We start from the raw sequence: 19,350 nt of genomic DNA, 5'->3' as shown, positions 1-19,350 counted from the left end.
TCTCCTCTCAGCTGCCAACTGGTTAGACAAAGTGGAACGGAGATAAGGGGGGGGGGGGTGCTGCAGCTGTAGGTAAAGTGTGAGAGCCACAAGAAATGGCTGGATTTGGCCCCTGGCCTTGTGTTTGACACGTGTTTTAGACAATCAAAACAAATTACAGAAATAAGTTATAAGTTAAATATAAATTTGTGAAATATTTATATAATAAATAGGTAAGTAAAGTGTATATATGGTGGAATTATGCTATAGGTTTTCAGTGTATATATTATTTGTTGGTATAAGATCACCATTTCAAAAATATTGCCTTAAAAAGGGTTATTTTATGGTAAATTTATTTTTATTCAGTATGCAAATCTTCTATGTAATTAATACCCCTGCTAGCAACTGCTTATTATTATGCAAGTGGCACCTCATCTATAAAAGCTTAGAATAGATAGAAGATGCCGAGGAAAACCTGTGATGCTTTAGAAAAAAAAAGGCAACACAATTTAAATGTGACTTGATTATGACAGAAGGTCACGTACTGTGCCGTTATTGTGTGATATGAAATATCTCTCTTCTACTGTAATTCACTCAGGACAGTGTGCTGAGGATTTACAGCCCATATGAGTCACCGACCTAAAGTGTTTTTAATGGATTTGTTTGTGATGAAACACTGAAAAGTAACTGCTGGGATAAGCATATTGCACAGAGCCTAATTAAGTGATCTGACAAAGAAAATAAAGCTCCTTTATCAAAATAAAATAGAAAATGATTAAATAAGAATAAATTGAAGAGACATGCCCTTAAGCAAAGAAAAACAGCATGGATGACCAGCAATAATGAAAAGATAGGAGCATCACAAAGCATTTCCAAAGTAACATCTTTATGAACAAAAAACTGCTGGAACAGCTGACAGGGGAATAATGTCAAGAGTGGATGCTATTTCCTTGTAAGTAAAACCTGCCTTGTGTGGCATGCAAAATATTAAGCTGGTATGCCTGCCAAGTACCAAATTAATTTATTCATTTATTTATTTGGCTTGTTTAATAAGAAACATTTGACCTTCTTATTAACTAGATCAGAATTAAAATATGAAATTAAAATCTATTTTTAACAAGGTTACAAGCAATGTTAATATCTAGTGGTAAGGATGCAGTAGTAGGGGAAAAAATTATAGCGGTTGCACCAGTATCCAGTCCAGCTGCACAGGTGTCCACACTTTACTCTCCTTTACTACTGCTTAAGGGCCCTTTCACACGGGTGTTCCGCATGTCCGTAAATCATCCTATTTTTTTGCGGATGATATACAGACATAATGTATGTCAATGGCATTGCGGATGTCAGCGACATCCGATATTCGTCCTTTCAGTTCTGTTCCATTTTTTGGAACGGAACAGAACTCTATTTTTGTTTAAAAAACGGAACAGATGCAAAATCGGATGTCAGCAATGCCACATTATGTCCGTATATCATCTGCAAACGGATGGGGTGATATGCGGACATACGGAGCGGATGACACAAGTGTCATCCGCTCCGTGAAAAAAGAAAAAAAAGCACCAGAGCGGAACAAAAAACTGAACGGCCGTGTGAAAGAGGCCTAACACTGCAGCTGAAGAGTAGCCCCATAAACACACATGTGGTTTTCACTTATTGAACAATCATGAAAGCAGTACCGCCAAGTGACTATTCTCACGGTACTGGTTTGTTTCCGGACTCCACCTATTTTACATGGCCATACGCCGGTCAGCTAGAGACTACAACCCGGTGGTATGTTTACAGCTATACAGCACCATAGTGACCACACACTCCAACTCCGATTATTTTACACGGCCATATATGGGTAAGTTTAGAATCTACTCCTTCACATTGTATGCTAAAACAGACGTGTTGCAATCTCCCATTTCACTCGGTCCGGCCCAAAGTACACATGTTAGTATTAACCTATTCCGTGTGGCCAAACAACCCTGAGAGTACCAGGAAACCCTCCCCTATACAAAGCTTTGTGACTTCTATCTATTCCTAGATGTAAAAACAACTATCGGGATGCCGGTTTACCGTCCACTCACAGCATGAAAAATGTCTCTACCCAAAACCCAAATTCCAGCACAGAAAGTACTATCTCCACAAAATAGCCACAAATCAGCACAAAACTAAAATGATTGTACCGCAAAAACTGAATCTGGTGCAAAAAAACGGATTAGTTACACTCAACACTGAATTCTACCGCCAAAAACAAATGAGTTATATAAAAACAAACAAAAAACAGAAAACGCTATACAAAAACAAAAATACCTACACCCGACAAACAAAAATTAAACTCAAAAACAGATAGGTTTCACTAAACACTGAAATTCAATTAAAAATGAAACAGTTCTACCGAAAACTGGATTTCCTGCCAAAAACTGCTGCAAACCAATATTAATATCACTAAACACTGGATTTCAGTTAAAAGTGGTATAAATCTACCAAAACTGAAATTCAATACAAAAAAAACCCATAATAGTTGTACTAAAACTTGCCTTTCAGTACAAAAACACAAAAATAGTTACTTCAAAAGCAAAATGGTGGCAAGACAAAAGCAAAATGGTGGCAGAACAAAAACAAAATGGTGGCAGAACCAAAACCAAATGGTGGCACAGTCACATGGGTTTCAGTAAAAACAACTTTAATGTCTTTAGGAAGATGATTAGGAAGTGGATCATTGTTATAGCCCTCTCTGAGAAGATTCCTAAATGCCTTAGAACTTGTTGTCCCTAGGAAGTTCTGTTGAGGGCAGGATAGTATATTCAGAATTCCCTTTCTGAAGAGACCCAGACAACATTTGTGATAAAGCATTCACTTTGCCATTCCCTGACCCAGGGCAATATAAAATAACAAACTTTAACCTGTAAAAGAATAGGATCCAATGTGTTTGTCTAGAGATCTGTTAGCCAGGCTCCAATCGGGACATGTCCATGCAAGAGTTAATTCTAATATACACAATTTCATCCTCCTAATGTTGTTTACCTCTTTTTCTAAGATATATTACAACCAATTTAGAGTTAGCATGCTGTTCAATAAAGCAGAATGTGTTGATTTTTAGCATAATATTAGCCAGTCTGCTCAAATATAGTCTGTACATTGGAAAAGTACTGTTTAATCCTTAGGCGATAGTAACAAAATGTGATACAATTAAATGAATGTCATACAGTTCGAAATATAAATGAGAGCAAATTCCAGACCCTTAAAACTAAGAACGATTTGAATTTTAAAACTGACCGAAAAAGTGTGAAATACTGTGATTCCCCTAGTTACAAGATCAACCAGTGCATGTTCCATTTAGTGGCAACCTGACAGAAGGGTATCAAAAACAATGACAATTTTTCTTGTTTTAGGATGAGAATAATGGTAATATAAAACAAAGGTTTGCAAAGGGCTTACAGTTTTAAAGCAGTACAGAAGTTTTGGATATGGAAACAAGGATTAAACAATATGCAATAAAACGTAAAACCATGAATACGGTCTAAAAAATAAGAATTTCCACCCAATTCAGGTTATAAAAAAGCAATTTCAGTAGGTCAGTTTTTAGGATTAGTCAGATTTTGAAATCTTGGTTGATAAAAGCTAGAGGTAAACCAAAACTAAACTAAAAAAAATAAATAATAATTTTTATGCTGTTCTCATTTTGTTTTATATGTACATGAGGTCCATAAGGGGAAATCAGATTTAAAAAAGATATATAATCGGCTTAGTTAGTAAAAGTAAACATGAAAGGGGGTGGAGACAAGAATAAGTTACTCTTACAGTGAGAGCTAAGTGGATATCATGAAATGCAAATAATAGCCCCTCATGGATATAACGAAAGAAATAAGCTTACATCATTCTTCATGCACTGGTAGGATGCCTAATCTTATAAACCTAACATATAATACTAGATTATTTTGCTGCATAAGATTTTGGTGACTTAACGTGTATGTAATAGCAAAGAGGTAGAGTAGGAAAAAAACATCTATAACGTTTTCATTGCTCCCTGTGTAACCGTTAGGAAGAGTATCCCTGTATATTTGTCCCAGTGACCACTGACAATGGTAGGATAATAAACATTTTACAGTTGTCACCAGAACAAAAGGTTGTGGTAAATTGTCTATAACCCATTTTGGTAATAATTGTCTAAAAAGGAAAAATTCTCTTCAGTTTGTAGAGATTTCCTCTCAATTCCTGTTGTACCTTTGGGACAGAAAGTCAAGGAAAACCTCCCCCAAACTGACAGCAGTTTTAACCCTTCCTCGCGTTAACCAAAACTAAAATAAACTGTTTTATCTATATACTGTATATTTATATGTTAAGAAGAAGTTAGCTATGTAGTTATTCTACAGTAAATCATCAACTGATTTCGGGCCAGCAAGTGTAAAGGTATTATTACATGTAGTGATAACTACGTAACAGAATAAAATACATTATTATAGTAGCCAGGGCTACAATAGTATACATAGTATCACAAATAGCTTGATATGACTATTATAATACTAATTAGAACTATATTGCTGAGCTAGAGGTTTAAAGGCTAACTGTAGTTTTTAAAAAAGTACAGTTATCCTTTTGACTTACACCACCCACCCAACCTAATGTCCCCACCTCAGCCCCCCATATGCATGCCTGCCTGGATAAAACAGCTGCTGCCTGCATAGATCCACAGAATCTTATTTTCTATTCAAAGTCTTTTCTCCTGGTCGCACTAGTATATTTTTACCATATAAATGGCTATGGGGCCATCTCCCAGCCAGGTGTCTCCTGTATGACCCTGTAGGAGCCTATAGGGATTGACTACAAAGTTATACCCAGTCAAGGGAATATTTCAGACAAAGACTTTGAAGATTCCCTTTTGCAGCTAATCAGTTCATGTAAGGCTGAGGTGGGGGGGGGGGGGTGGAGAAGAGACACTACTTCAGTTTAGGAGGTAGGCCAAAATTATCATTTTGATTCCTCCTTTTCTCATGGTGTGGAAACCAGGTAGCCCACCCTTGTGCTCTCTGGCCAGACTCCAGAACCCAAAACTAACAGTTTCCTGTTAAAACATGAATCTTCCTCTGGAGTCTATTTCAACTAAAGAAAAAAAAATAATAATAATAACTTCCCATTGCACAAACAAGGAGTTTCCTTCCCTAAAAAGTCCCATAAGACAGGTATGTCCAAAGCCTGGCTCGCGGGCCAATTGCGGCCCGTGGGCCACTTTAATACGGCCCCACAGGTAAATTGGAAAAATCTATTCTTATGGCCCCTGTGAATCCCCGAGCGCTGCCCAGGACCCCTGGGATCTCAGGACCATCGCCCTCTCCATGATAATTGGCATAACACCTGGGGGTCAAGTAGCAGCTGTGTGGGAACAAAACACCCCAGGAGGGATATTAAAACGTATCAGTCACACAAGGGTTAAACACTTATAAGCGATATATGAACCCACCGATAATGATTAATGATGGCAGCAATAATAGTCATGAATGATGACAATGTAGTAGATAGAACATTGAAAATTTGTCAGGACAACCATACAAGAAGGAGGCACTCCTTACGCTCCCCTGCATTGGATCACCGCACACGCTCACCACCAGCGGCTCTATAGCAGTTCAAGCCTCATTTTGGTCCTCCTTTCCCCCAGAGTTGGACGCATGCTCTGAATTGAGATGAATACATTGTAAAATCTCGGTTAATGTCAGTTGGTCTAAATCAGTTCTAAATATATTTGGACACAACATGTATACATGGTGTTATGTTCCTGTTAATATTTTTTTAACTTAAAAGTTACAGACACCCTTTATTATCAATAATATGTAATGTACTTTACAATGTTCCTAAAATATATTTCAGCTTCCTGAATTTTTTTTCATCTGGGCTTCAGATATGAAAGGCAGAGTAATTTAACACCTGTTTAGATTTGTCATCAATGTGATGAAATGAAAAGTATGCCGTCTGCAATGAACTTTGCATAAAATAGTTAATTTGCATTTAATTTAATGGTCCAAAGAATGTCAGGTAAAATAGTCAGCCCTCACGCAAATTTGGCCGTATTTGAAAAAAGGTGTATATAATTGGTAAAAAGGCGCTGGTAATCTTTTTATAGTGCTAAATACAAATACTAAATTATTTTCATAAAAATTCAATAAAATTATAACATATATAATCAATATTATAGTAAAAGTGCACGTGCTATACTGTACTTGGTGCAAAAGTTAGTTATTGCAAATCAAAGTGCTTACTAGTGCATCAACATAATAAATTAAGGTGCAAGTGCTAACCTTTACTTGTGCAAAGATTATTGCAAATCAAAAAGTGCTTCCTAGTGCATCCACAAATAAATTAATAAATTAAATCACAAATGATATATATCCTTAAATTATATCAACATTAGATTATTCGTGCTCACTATTACAGTGCTCCAAAACATGTGATTAAAGTGTCTATAATATTTGATAGTCCTGAGCAATTCATGCAACAAAGAAGTGCTTGTGTAAACTTGATTGCTTAGATCTATAGTGCTCCAGGTGATGGGGTGTGCCACACGTTGCCTCTTACCTATTTGAAAAAAGTTTGGACACCCCTGCCATAAGAAATTGAAGGTGCTGGCACACACTTTAATCCTCTAAAAATCTTTTATTAAAATTTACAAGTGAAACTTAAAAACAAGTCCTGCATACTTTTTTCAGCCAGAAAGAGCCTGGGGTATAACTAGGGCAGAACATAGATGATACAATTTGTTTTCCTGCAAACATGGGTTGCAGGAAAAAAATTGAATTATTCCCCCATCAATACAGTCAGTGTTGATGTGGGAATCTCTCCTGTTGAGCTATTGTGTTCTACTGGCTAGGGGGATGCGGGCAGACATCCCTCCCGGGGAAACACAGTGATTATTGCTAGCGTCTATAGCCATTGGCAATATTCGCATCCTAAAAATCCAACATGCTGGTTGCACCTAAGTTAAACGGATCGACTTGGGTAAAATCAGCCTGCCCATACATGTTTTAAATCTCAGCCAATCCCTGGTAAACTGGCCAAGGTTCAAACTGTCTATGGCCCAGCTTTTGGTTCCTTCAAATACGCCCAAGCAGTGCTTGGTTTTTATATACTTTTTTTTTTGCAATACGCATACACAGAATACTTTTTTAAAGGAAAATAAATTACATATACATACTTTTGTAAGGCCATGCTGTGCTTATTTTTATATGTCACTCATAAGCCTAAATAAGAAATATTGTGAAGGATGGACGTGTCTGCTGACACCTTTTGTTTTTTCCCAGGCCTTCTGGAGCTGTATAGAGAAATATAAGTGGGGCTGCTATAATTGCTCAGTACAGTTGCGCATCTTAATCAATGTAGCACCCTACAGGTAGGTGCTAGGTAAATGTATAGTAGGCCTTGTCTGCCTAACAGCAGGGCTGTGATTTATTTAGCTAGGGTGTCAGGGCTTCCAGATGTGCCTGCTGAGGGGAGAAGTATCCCCACTGGCTCCTGTGAGAGGCTTCTCATAGGGCAGTGTGGGAAGCCCAATCAGTGGACACATCCCAGCTTGTAACTACCCCAGTAGGCAGATTATGCGGCAAAGGATTCTGGGAGTGGATATAAGTTTGGGGGGAAGTGCGTGGCTCGGTGTCTTTGGCGGGAGCAGAGTCCCAGGAAGGAGAACACAGCTGTCTTTCCTCCTGTCAGAGGAAGGTGGATGTCTCGGGGTGTCGCCTGAGTATCCAGAGGGAGTGCTGAGTTGAACTGAGGGGATCCGGTGTGCCGAGAGCCTGCGGAGGGCAAGAGAGGGGTCCAGTCCCAGGAAAGCCTACACAGGTCGTGAGTACTGCGGAGTGCCCCTGGGGGTCCGCCTGAAGTCAAAGGGGACCACTCCGGAAGAGGTTCTGTGATCCAGTGTCAGCTAGCTGTAAAGGGGGTGCCTAGGTTGAGGACCCTGACGTTACAGAGGGGGTACCTAGTTAGTGGACCCTGAAGAGTTCAAGGACAAAAGGGGGCACCTGCAGTTGGGCCCTGAATTGTACAGAGAGTGTCAGTTAAAGCTACAGCCGTACAGAATTCTACATCATACTACCTCAAGCCAGGCAAGGCGGGGGAAAGTATTCAGTGACCTTTGCAGTACAGCAGTGTCAGAAGTTCTAAAGTTCTCAGTCCTGGATCTTCTGGACTACAAGTCGAGGATTCAGCACTTCCATTGTTTTACAGAGTGTTATCAGTGTTAGTGAGCGTTGGCTGGCGCCAACTGGCATCAAAGAAGCGCCAACGGGCATTTTCCAGAAGCAAAGTCCCAAATGTAATTAGTTGGAGCCTAAAGGAGTATCCCACTCATTCCCTTCTCCCATCCCCTTAAATCCAATAAAAAAAAACACAAACAAAGATGCCGGAGTTTTCGCAGCTTCAGTTTTCACACCCAGGGTCACAGCTCACATGGGCTGGAGAGGTTACCGGTACTGATGGCAGACCCACATCAGGCCATATGCCTGGAAAAATTGCTACATCAATATAAATTAAAATGAAGATTCTTATATGGCTAACAAATTGTTATATCAGTAGTTTTCAGTGAGCAGACTGACCACAGAGAAAGAATAGTTCATATTCCTATCGCACACCTTTCTGGGTATAGGCACATCTGTTGTGGGTGCTGCAGCAATCACCAGCTGGACACTGGATCTATTACACATAAAAATACATGTTCGTCAGCACATCATGGATCTTGCAAAGCAGTCCAAAAAAACTTTTTATTGCAAAGGATCACATCACATCAGGATAAGTGCAACGTTTGGGAGCCACACAGGACCCCTTTGTCATCACATACCTGACGAAGGGGCCTGCGTGGCTCTGAAACCTTGCACTTATCCTGATGTGATGTGATGAAGTTTGCAAGATCCATGGTGTGCTGGCGAACATGTATGTTTATGTTGATCACAGAGAAAGCCACTAGAGAATGAAACAACAAAAAAAGTTGGAAAGTTGGAAAAAATATTAAACAGCAAAGATTGTAAAATGTGTGCATTATTACTGTCATATCTTTATACTGACACCATCATTTCTGCTATGAAATATTAAAATGAAGGACATTTCCCTAAATAAAGATCCTCAAACCAGATATGAAAGTTTATCTAAAGACAAAGTAGTTTTACAATGAGTGGCAAGGGCTTACAGCTCCTGTCAGATTTGTATTGCTGACTGTGTCTTCGCTGATTGAATTCGCCTTCTGACATTCTAGTTTCTATTCCTCTATTCTATCCAAAACTAAAAAATAATGTTTGCTTATAGATTCTGAGTTTCAACCCATGATTGTAAATCTTAGAGAAAGCTGTTACTTTGTTAATCTAGTTATTTAGTTTAATTAAATTCAGTTGATTCGTTCAATTCATATTCGGAATTTGTTTTATGTCTTTTTCAAATTCTCTTCTAATTTACCAATTTTTTCTATTCGAAACGTTGAACCGATAAATTTTAAATCAGTCGAATTAAAAAATGTAGGTTTCTTTTTTTTTTAGATTCAAATGTGGTAAAGTGAACAAACAAAAGGAAAACCTTCATCAAACTAACACAATAACTCTTTTAAATCACGTTTGGCTTAAAGCGGAGTTCCACCCTGGATTTTTTTTTTTTTAATACCTCCGGGACAGTCAGGGCTAGTACATTCCACAATGGCTAGCCTCTGATCTGTCCCGGGTTGCACTTACCTGTTAGGACAAATACTTACCTTGAAAACGTCTTGTCCAGTGCTGCCATCTCAGATGTGGGCAGCTTGAAGCCAGCGAGATCCCCTTCGGCGTCTTCTTCCGCCTTCTTGGGTCCCACGATGCTCTGCGCCGGCCCCGACGTCACTTCCGGGTCGCGCGCGTCATCCCTCTACAGCTTCTGGGCATGCCCAGAAGCTGTTTAGAAGGGGATGACGAGCGCGACCCGGAACTGACGTCGGGGCCGGTGCAGGCGCAATGATTCCTGGGAGCTATGACGTTCAGCTCCCAGGAATCATTGCAGAGCCAGGAAGTGACGATGGGCCGCGGCCGAGGAAGGAGGAAGAAGGAAGTATGGTAAGTATTTTTTCTTCGCTACGAGGTAAGTAAAAAAAATATGCGATTATCCATTTCTTTTTCAGGTGACCCGGAGCGAGAAGATGGAGGTAAGCATTAAATTAGGGTGGAACTCCACTTTAATAAAAACAGCATTATTTTGAAATGGTACTCTAATAACACACACAGTCTTTGATTTCAGAAATATGTTTACAGTTCGAATGCGTCCGGAACTCGGCGTAAAATTCAATTCTCATTTTAATTTTAATTTCTGAAATTCGGATGAATTTAGTTTCGTTATTTGGAGCATTCGGTAAACTTTGTTTAAACTGTAATTCGGGTATTAGGATATGTCAGAATCTCTGAATAACTAATATTTATTCGGAGCGAAATGAACCGCACATGTCTATAAAGTTCTGCTCTAAAATACACATAAACCCAGTCAATAAAATCTCATATGATCTTTAACTCGTTAATGTAATTTAAAAAGTCATGTTAGATGTTTTAAAGTTGCATGATTTGCCTATGTCATTAAAGTGATTGTAAACCCTCACCTTGTAAAACAACCCATTCAGTTTAAAAAAGAAATGAAAGGCAAAACGTTTGTTTATAAAAATATAAAAAACACAATAAATACCCTTTTCTCCTTTTCTTATAAGAGTCCATTCACACTAACGCGATTTGTCAGGCGACTTGTCAGCCTGACAAGTCTCAGTCCCTCGTGGTCCATTGACTGCTACAGGACCCGTTCTAATAGGAGCGACACAAGTCGCTCCGACTTAGAAAAAGGGTCCTGTACCACTTCGGGGCGACCTCGGAGCGACTTGCATAGACATTCATTATATGAAGTCCGTGCAAGTCGCGCCGAAGTCGCAGTGCACGGGACTTCACAAGTCGCCCCCCAAGTAGTACCGTCGTGCCGCGGTAGTGTGAATGCGGGCTTAGTGATTACATTCCCTCTATCCTCCCCCAGCCCTTTTGCAGCTGAGAACAAACAGCACGACACTTATCTCCACAGAGAAAAGTCTGTGCAGGAGGTGTTTTAGGATAAATCTGATAATTAAAGGATAGCAAGCTGGGTTTCTACCACAGCTAGGAAACTGACTATGGTGTGTTCTCCTGCCTAGTGTGGTCAGTTTTTAATAGTAAAGCAGAGGGTCTAGCAGGAACACCAGGGATTTCACACAAAGGAAGCAATACAAAGAGAACAGGATACCCTTTCATGCAAGTATATGGTACAGCAAGCATAGTTATATAGTTATTCAGGTTGAAATAAGACACAAGTCCATCTGGCGCAACCAATAATTAACAAAAAACAGTAAAGAAAACCCAATCATACAATCCCATATACACAATCCTATACCCGCAGTTGATCTAGAGGAAGGCGAAAAAACCCCAGGAAAGCATGTTCCAATTTACTACAGCTGGGGGAAAAAAATCCTTCCTGATCCCCCGAGAGGCAATTGGATATTCCCTGGATCAACTTTACCTATAAATATTAGTACCTGTTTATATTATGTACACCTAGGAAAGAATCCAGGCCTTTTTTAAAGCAATCTAGTGAGCTGGCCAGAACCACCTCTGAAGGGAGTCTATTCCACATTTTCACAGCTCTTACGGTGAAGAAACCTTTCCATATTTGGAGACAAAATATGATTTCCTCTAGACGTAAAGAGTGCCCCCTTGTCCTCTGTGTTGACCTTAAAGTGAATAACTTTAATCCCAGACCCTATATCATTTTTAAAGATATTAAAAAGTAAGAGTCCCAACACTGAGCCTTGGGGTACACCACTGATAACCTTAGACCATTCAGAGTAAGAATCTTTTAGCCAATTTTCTATCCATTTACAAACTGATCCTTCCAAGCCTGTAGACTTTACCTTACACATTAGCCATGTGTGGGGAACTGTGTCAAACGCCTTTGCAAAATCCAAGTATACTACATCCACAGCTACCCCTCTGTCCAAGGTTTTACTTACCTCCTCATAAAAAGAAATGAGGTTTGTTTGAAAACTTCTGTCTTTCATGAATCCATGCTGTCTGTTGCTTAAAATATTTTTTTCCTGGTGTTGGAAGCTAGCCCTGTCCCTGATAAGGTGATCTCACATATCTTGTGGTTGATACCTAAAGAGCGTCCTCCCATCCTATGTCCGGCCCCGTTCCACTCGCTGGCCATTTGGGATAGACTGTCTAAATCACATGGCTTTAAATCTCTTCATACCCCATTGGCTCCTGTGCTCACCAACAGTGGGTTCCCCCAGGTCTCTCCCCCAGATCTTTTCAGTGGTGGAAAAACAAAGGACTTATCCATATAGCTGACTTCTGTGATCATAGGGGAATCCTCACACGACAGCAGTTGATTGATAAACATGCCTTGCCTAAGTCTGAATACTTTCAGTTCACTCAAATTGAACATTATCTGCGTACTTTGTCTCACCTTTCAGACATGACCACTATGACTCCTATGGAATATCTGTGTCGAAGGTATGACAAGCTACATGGCTATATTTCTATACTTTACAATGTATTGTCAGATTCGCCTCTGAAACTTTCTTATATGGAGCATTGGGAAGCAGTCGTCCAGGAAACCATTGAATTGGCGGACTGGCGCAATATGGCTCAGAAGGCCTGCAGATTGCTAATCAACAACCCTATAATCGAAGCCAATTATAAGGTACTGCTACGCTGGTATAAAGTACCGGCAAGGATTGCGTCCTTTGTGCCTGGGGTGTCTCCCCTGTGTTTTCGTGGCTGTGGTCAGGAAGGTACTATGTTCGCTTTTGGATTTGAGTGTATAATATACACCCTTACGCAAATTAACCTGACCAAATCCCCACAGCAGGCCTTGCTGGGCCGGAAGGTGGATATGGCCACAAGGGCTCAGAGATGGCTTATAACCTTTATCTTTACAGCAGGAAAAATCACGATTGCAAGGTCTTGGAGGTCTCCTGTCCTGCCATTCAAGCAACTTCGGCACAAACTATCCTGGATTATGTTGAACTAACGTATGTCGGTTTATTAGATGAGAACATGTTCAAGTTTGATAAAATATGGGAACCATGGCTCAGCTATCTTACTGGTAGCGCTTAAGGGGTCACAGTATATCTGGGTCCCGGGGGCGGGGGGGGGGGGGTCTATAGTTAATTGGCAAAGACTTTGATCCCTTTTTAATTATAGGCACCACATTGGCCCTACGCCAATCCAGTGGTACTATTCCAGTCCTTAACGAGTCCCCAAAAATTAGAAACAAAGGCTTAGAAATTACAGTGCTTAATTCTTTTAGGGTGCGTGGGTGGATGCCATCTGGTCCAGGCGCTTTATCCACTGTTATTCTGTCTAAATATTTCTGGACCATATCACTTTTGAGCCATTGTGGATCATTTGGGGCTGTGTCAATACCATCCTCATTATGGTCATGAGCTCCCCAATGCTCCTTTGTATACACAGAGCTGAAGAAAGAATTTCATAAATTTGCCTTCTGTTTGTCCCCAGTCACCCACTCCAGATTATTGTGTAAAGGACCTACATGCTCAGACCTAACCTTTTTACTATTAATATATTTGAATAATTTTTTGGGGTTTGTCCTACTATCTTTTGCAATCTAGAGAGAGAAGGAAAACAGAGGGGGGCTGTGGTGACTTTGAAGTGTACCGTCACGGGCATATAGTGTAAAGATACAACAAAGTATAAAAGGTCAAATTTTATTGATCTATATAACAAACAAAATTGTTAAATATATTGTCCAAAAAATATGAACAATAAGGCATACAGATTACATAAGATCATCCAGAAAACAGTTACATGATGTGCGCACCAACTACAACAAATATGGGGCAAATCAAACAATAGTCCCCTTAACTGACTACACCAATAGTCAGACATATAAGGTTGTTGGGGTGCTCAATTGCCTGACATGTTTCACAGGTTAGCGCTTCTTTAGGGGCTTGAGAGATGGTACAAGATAGGTATCACATACATGAACTAAATATGAGACAAAAGACATGATGAGTATAGCATAAATACATGGCATATCAAAACACAAACACATTGTTAGATGTTAGTAGTACTGAATTACATCAAAGTATGTCCAAATCCCCCCTGTGCCAGGTCTCCCCCACAACCCACCTTGGTCCATAGGCGGCCATCAGGCCAGAGAGCGAGGGGGCAGCCAGGTGTAAAGTCTCCCCCGGGCGAGCACGGAGACGGCCGGTTATATATAGGGACCACAGGTAAGGCAAATTGTAATCTATAATGAGGTATCCAACACACTAAAACCAAGGACAGGTAAAAGTAAATATTTCTGCAGCAATGTCACTAAGGACGGTGGTAGTCCAAAGCTGATGCTGAAATAGTACTTGCTAAATAAAAAAGAAACTGAAATAACATACCTAGATACTAATGAGCCTGTCAAGGACAAGGCTGGTGGGGGAGCAGATGGACAAGCTCAGCTGACTGGAGAGTATGTAAATAAGGAGTCACAGGCGGGTTAGTCAATGTGTCTACAGCCCAGAATATGGGTATCACAGGTGCCTGTGGATGGAGCGGACAACATAAGCCAAACTGGTACTAAATATAGAGAAAAGGAAAGGGAACAAAAGTATTTAAGTGTAGCATTACCAAAGACCAAGGACCAGGGAGGGCTGGATAAGTATCAGATCAAAACCCTCACCTAAATACAGACAGAGGTAGGAACACCGGTATACTAGTGAAGAGAAACATATATGAAGGAGCAAAGAAAGTCAGCAAGTTAACAGTCATATATGAAGGAACCAGAAAGCCAGTGAATCACCAAAATAGAAGAGTCAAGAGAACTGTATAGACTAAGAAAGAATTTAGGAAATCTACCTGTAGATAGCCTCCAGTCAAACATCCTGCTGCCAAGTGAGGAAAGGACTGAGGGGTGGGTCCTTATAATGGCCATCGTCAATTAGACGCCGCTGGGTCAGACCTCCGAATGCACATGCGCTCTGCCATACAAGAGATCAGGAGAAGTCAAATCGGGAAACCCCACCCAGCACAGCCTCAATGATGATGGTGGGGAGGGGCGGCGGGGCAGCATGAGGAAATGCGTGAAGACACAAGGAACCATCCCCAAAGGGGAGGGATTCCTATGGAGGCCGCATACTCGCCCCTTGGAGAGCCCCATGGTATCCTCCAACTCAGGGCCCACAAGACCAGTAAACAGTGAAATGGAGGAGAGAGGGAGGGCCCAAAAGGAGCATATAGGCACAGGAACCAAACATACCCAGAAGTCATGCAGTTACCCAGTATTTTGAAAATGCAAGCATAATGGTAAATGCTGTGAAAGGACAAAAAATGCATACAAGACAGGTAATAATGCTTCAAACTGTAACAGTAATAAATCAAAAGGTATAACATTAAAGGGGCTGTTACAAAAAATAACACTATTTCTCAGCTGCCAAATTAGCTAGTAGAGCAGTGCCCAGCTGTCAATAAAGACAGCCTAAACATACAAAATTTCAGAAGGATCACTAAGCATGGACAAGGGAAGAAAGAAAGTAAGAAAGGAACAAAACAATAAGGGGGAATGAGAGAGGGAGAAAAGGGACCATAGGAGGGGGAGGGAAGGGAGAAGAGAATAGGGAGAGAAGGGAAAAGGAAAGATCTGAAAGTATAGATATAGAACACCCATAACTTCATGTTTCAGAGGAAATGTCTGTAAGAGTGCATTTCGTTGAGTCCTGGAGGAGGGAGTGCATCCAGCCTCTCGATCCATAAGGCTTCTGGTTGCAAAATGCGACGGTCCCAGTCACCACCCCTGGGATCAGGGGGGACAACTTTCAATACCCTGAAGGACACTACCATGTTTTCAAAACGGTGATGCAACCCAATGTGCCTAGTCACAGGAGTGAGGATCTTACCAGCCCCCCCCCCCCCCCCCCCCGAGTAGTAGATGTGGTCCCCAATGCATTGGCCGAATTTTCGAATAGTTTTAACCTATGTAAAATGCTGAGCATTGACACGTCATGAGGTAAATTACCCCCTGTGTAGTGCAAGTAGCATATGTGCGTAGTCTATGCCTTTGGGCATTAGGTAATATAGTGACAGGGCCCTTGCTTACCCAAAGGTAGCGAGGGCATTGTCCACATTGACAAGTACTCAATAGCAGAGGAGGGTTAGGGACTATCCCCATAGTGACTGGCTGTCAGGTGGTCACAAAGGGAGGTGGCTCACCTGAAAACCAGTTTGGGGTGGTCCATAACCTATTTAGATAGTGTTGAGTCTTTGGTGAGGAGATGCCAATGTTTGGCAATAATGGGCCGAAGTTTTGCAGAGTTGTCTAAATATTGTGTAATCAGTCTAACTGTAGGTGTATTATTAGCAGGTTTGTAGATTGAATTTTTGCTTGATTGTATGATTTCCTCAACGTGGTGCGTGAATATCCACGTGCAAGGAGACATTGCTGGAGCTTATGGGCATCTATGAGAAAATCCGAATCATGTGTGCAATTTCTGCGTAATCACATATTTTGCACGTAAGGGATGCTGTTAATGAATGGCATAGGGTGAGTGCTGGACACGTGTAATAAAGTATTCCTGGCGGTGGGTTTTCTGTGTAAATTGGTGGTAATGTAGCCATTGTGTTCACGTGACGTCTCATCTTGATGTCAAGAAAAGTGATTTTCTCTCTATCAATAGTGTGGGTAAATTTGAGGTTGTAATGATTATTGTTCAGAGCTTGCAGCATCGATTTAAGTTTATCATGTGGGCTGGTCCAGATGATGAATAAATCATCTATATAGCGGAACAAGCACATCACGTGTGTCAACCAGGTTGCATATCTGTCGCTAGAAAAGATGTGTCATTCCCAGTTGCCCAAGAAGAGGTGACCATATGAGGGTGCACAGGATGTCCCTATTGCTACCCCTTTGACCTGCAAATAGGTGATATTCATAAATGTGAAGAAATTTTGAGTCAAAATGAATCCAAGCAGAAGAAGAATAAATGCATTGTGAGGCCAGATGGACCTATCCTGTTCCTGTAAGAAAGAGCTTACCGCCTGGATCCCCTGGAGGGCATCCGGGGGCGTCTCGATATCCTCTCAATATGTCGGAGAAGGTCGGGGGTATCTTGAATGTAAGAGGGTGAGGAACGTACATGTGGCAACAAGAAAGGGTCGACATATCAGCTCTGTAAGGGAGCCAATGCAAGAAACAATAGGTCAACCCGGGGGATGGGTCATACTTTTGTGGACTTTAGATAAGGTGTAGAACGTAGGGGTTCTAGGGTGTTTGGTATGTAGGTATTCAAAGACATATTTGCTGATGATGCCTGATAAAAGGCATCCAAACAAAGATTGTGTAGTTCATTTTCAAAAGATAGTGTTACTTCAGAACTAATGGGGGTGTACCAGGACGAGTTATTGAGCACATCAAGGCACATAGTTTGGTATTGAGTGTGTGACATAATAACTATGCTCCTCCCCTTATCGGAGGGTTTATCATGACGTGTGGATTCTTCTGGAGTTGCTTCATGGCTATTTCCAGTGTTAGACGAGTCAGATTCAGTAAAATCTTCAGTACGAAACTGAATCTGATTTATCTAACTCTGCTTCTGTTTATTCACAGGCCACTTCACGCCTCCCTGCTCTACAGACTGCATGCACACGCTCCTCAAAGCGCACTCGTCACGGTGGCGGTCATTCTTCTGCTGATTCTAACGGTAAATCCTGATGACCGTTTAATAACTCCTTGGAGACCAGTCAAAGTCAACTCTCCATGCTGCAAGCAACTGAGATAGCTGTGGTCTGCTAATTCAGTGAGTCCACTGACTCACTGAATCAGCGAGGCTGCTAGGGTGTCTCCGATGTAGCAAGTGTCGTCTGCCCCACTTGGGCTTAGTCTGCAGATGGCTGGGTGTCCTGCAGTAGGCCATAACGGTGAACTGATGCACACGATGGATCCTGCAAGATAGCACGGGCCTGGTCAGCACAACCCCTTTATAGTCTCTCCCACAATTGGAGCAAATGGCCTGCTTGGAGGTGTAGTCCATGAACAGTTCAGCAGTTCAGTAATATCTCTTCAGGAGACCATAGTTCCCACAATGCTCTCTTCTAGTCTCAGGAGTATGACGCATGAACTCCGAGGCCAGGACTAGGGGAGTGTAGAGACAGTCTAGGATACAGTGGACAAGTCTGCAGCATCAGGTAACTGTAGTCCGCTCCCGGCTACACATACATTACAAAATAAGTTTGGTGGTTCCCTTCTCATTAGGAACTCAACATTTTTCAAACTGGGTTAGAGTGTTGTCAAAGATATTAGAGAATTGGATTGTGGGGATATTTTCTGAAATGCTCTGTAGCACCCCCTAGCGTTGCTAGGGTGCTAGGGTCAGGTTTTTGTTTAGTGTGGGTAAATTTGTTCAGGCTTGGCTGGCAGCCAAGCCTGTGTGTTTTTTCCTGGGTTGGGCAGAGATCCAGGGAGAGCTGGGTGACTCACTGGCAGCATCACTGAGACCCCCCCCCCCCTACTTCCCAAATTTCCTAGAAACTTCCAGAAGAATGGGAGGGGAAGTAAGGTGAAGCTGCCTGGAGTATTCACTAGGGCCCTGACCAATCCCCAACAGATGGGCTGGCAGGAGGCAGACCCACTCAAATACTCTGGATCAGCCAAGTTGGAGCAGTGGAGTTTGAGTGGAAGCTAAAGATGGAGTGTTAGGCAGTCTGAGGCCTTTGTGAGTATCCCCCTAGTCTAGGGGGGGTGAACTCAGGCCTGGGCTCGGGCACAGAAGGGAGCCTTCTCATGACACATGGAGGGATCCTGCCCAGAAGGCACAAGAACAAGTCAAGGACAGCAGGAGGACACTGCCGGCAAATCTCCAGGGAGGAAGACAACCAGGAGGGCTGGTGAGTGACACACAGTCAGGAGGATTGAGAGGCATGCCTGAGAGGACTACCAGCTACAGTAATGATCAATGAATCTGCCCAGGTCCAATTTGCCAAGTTTCCAGCACATTTTGCTTCAAATTCAGTGAACCAGAACTTAGAGACAAACTCATTAAAGCCTAAAGGGAATGAACTATGTTGTTAAAGGGTAACTCCACTTTAATGGGGAAAAAATAGCAAATAAAAAAAAAAAAAGGTCACAAGTCATATTGTAATTGAATGTTATTAAAAATTACCTTTCTTTTTCAATCTGCAGCCGTTGTATTTTTCTGTCAAATGCATTGCCATATGGCTACCTGGAGGCGTGTACAGAACGTGTACTGACCACACCCCAAAAATATAATTTCCTGCTTGTATGATTAGCTCACTGATTTTCTCAGATGTCTACACTAAGATACAAGTCAGATTTTTGGCATCCCCTGTAACAAAAATGTCATTTTTGGTGAGA

The 19,350-nt window shown here is 41.4% G+C and overlaps 1 long non-coding RNA gene across 1 annotated transcript in view; it reads right to left on the bottom strand.

Moving 5' to 3' along the window:
* The window catches only part of LOC309551436, a 439,241-nt gene that overhangs the window by 292,170 nt on the left and 127,721 nt on the right, over window positions 1–19,350 (bottom strand). The window lies entirely within an intron of this gene.

Source organism: Pelophylax lessonae (genome assembly GCF_965119305.1).
Source record: "Pelophylax lessonae genome assembly, chromosome: 3".
NCBI lineage: Eukaryota > Metazoa > Chordata > Amphibia > Anura > Ranidae > Pelophylax > Pelophylax lessonae.
The sequence above is the reverse complement of the archived record's forward strand: the minus strand, read 5'-3'. Positions and strand labels throughout refer to the sequence as shown.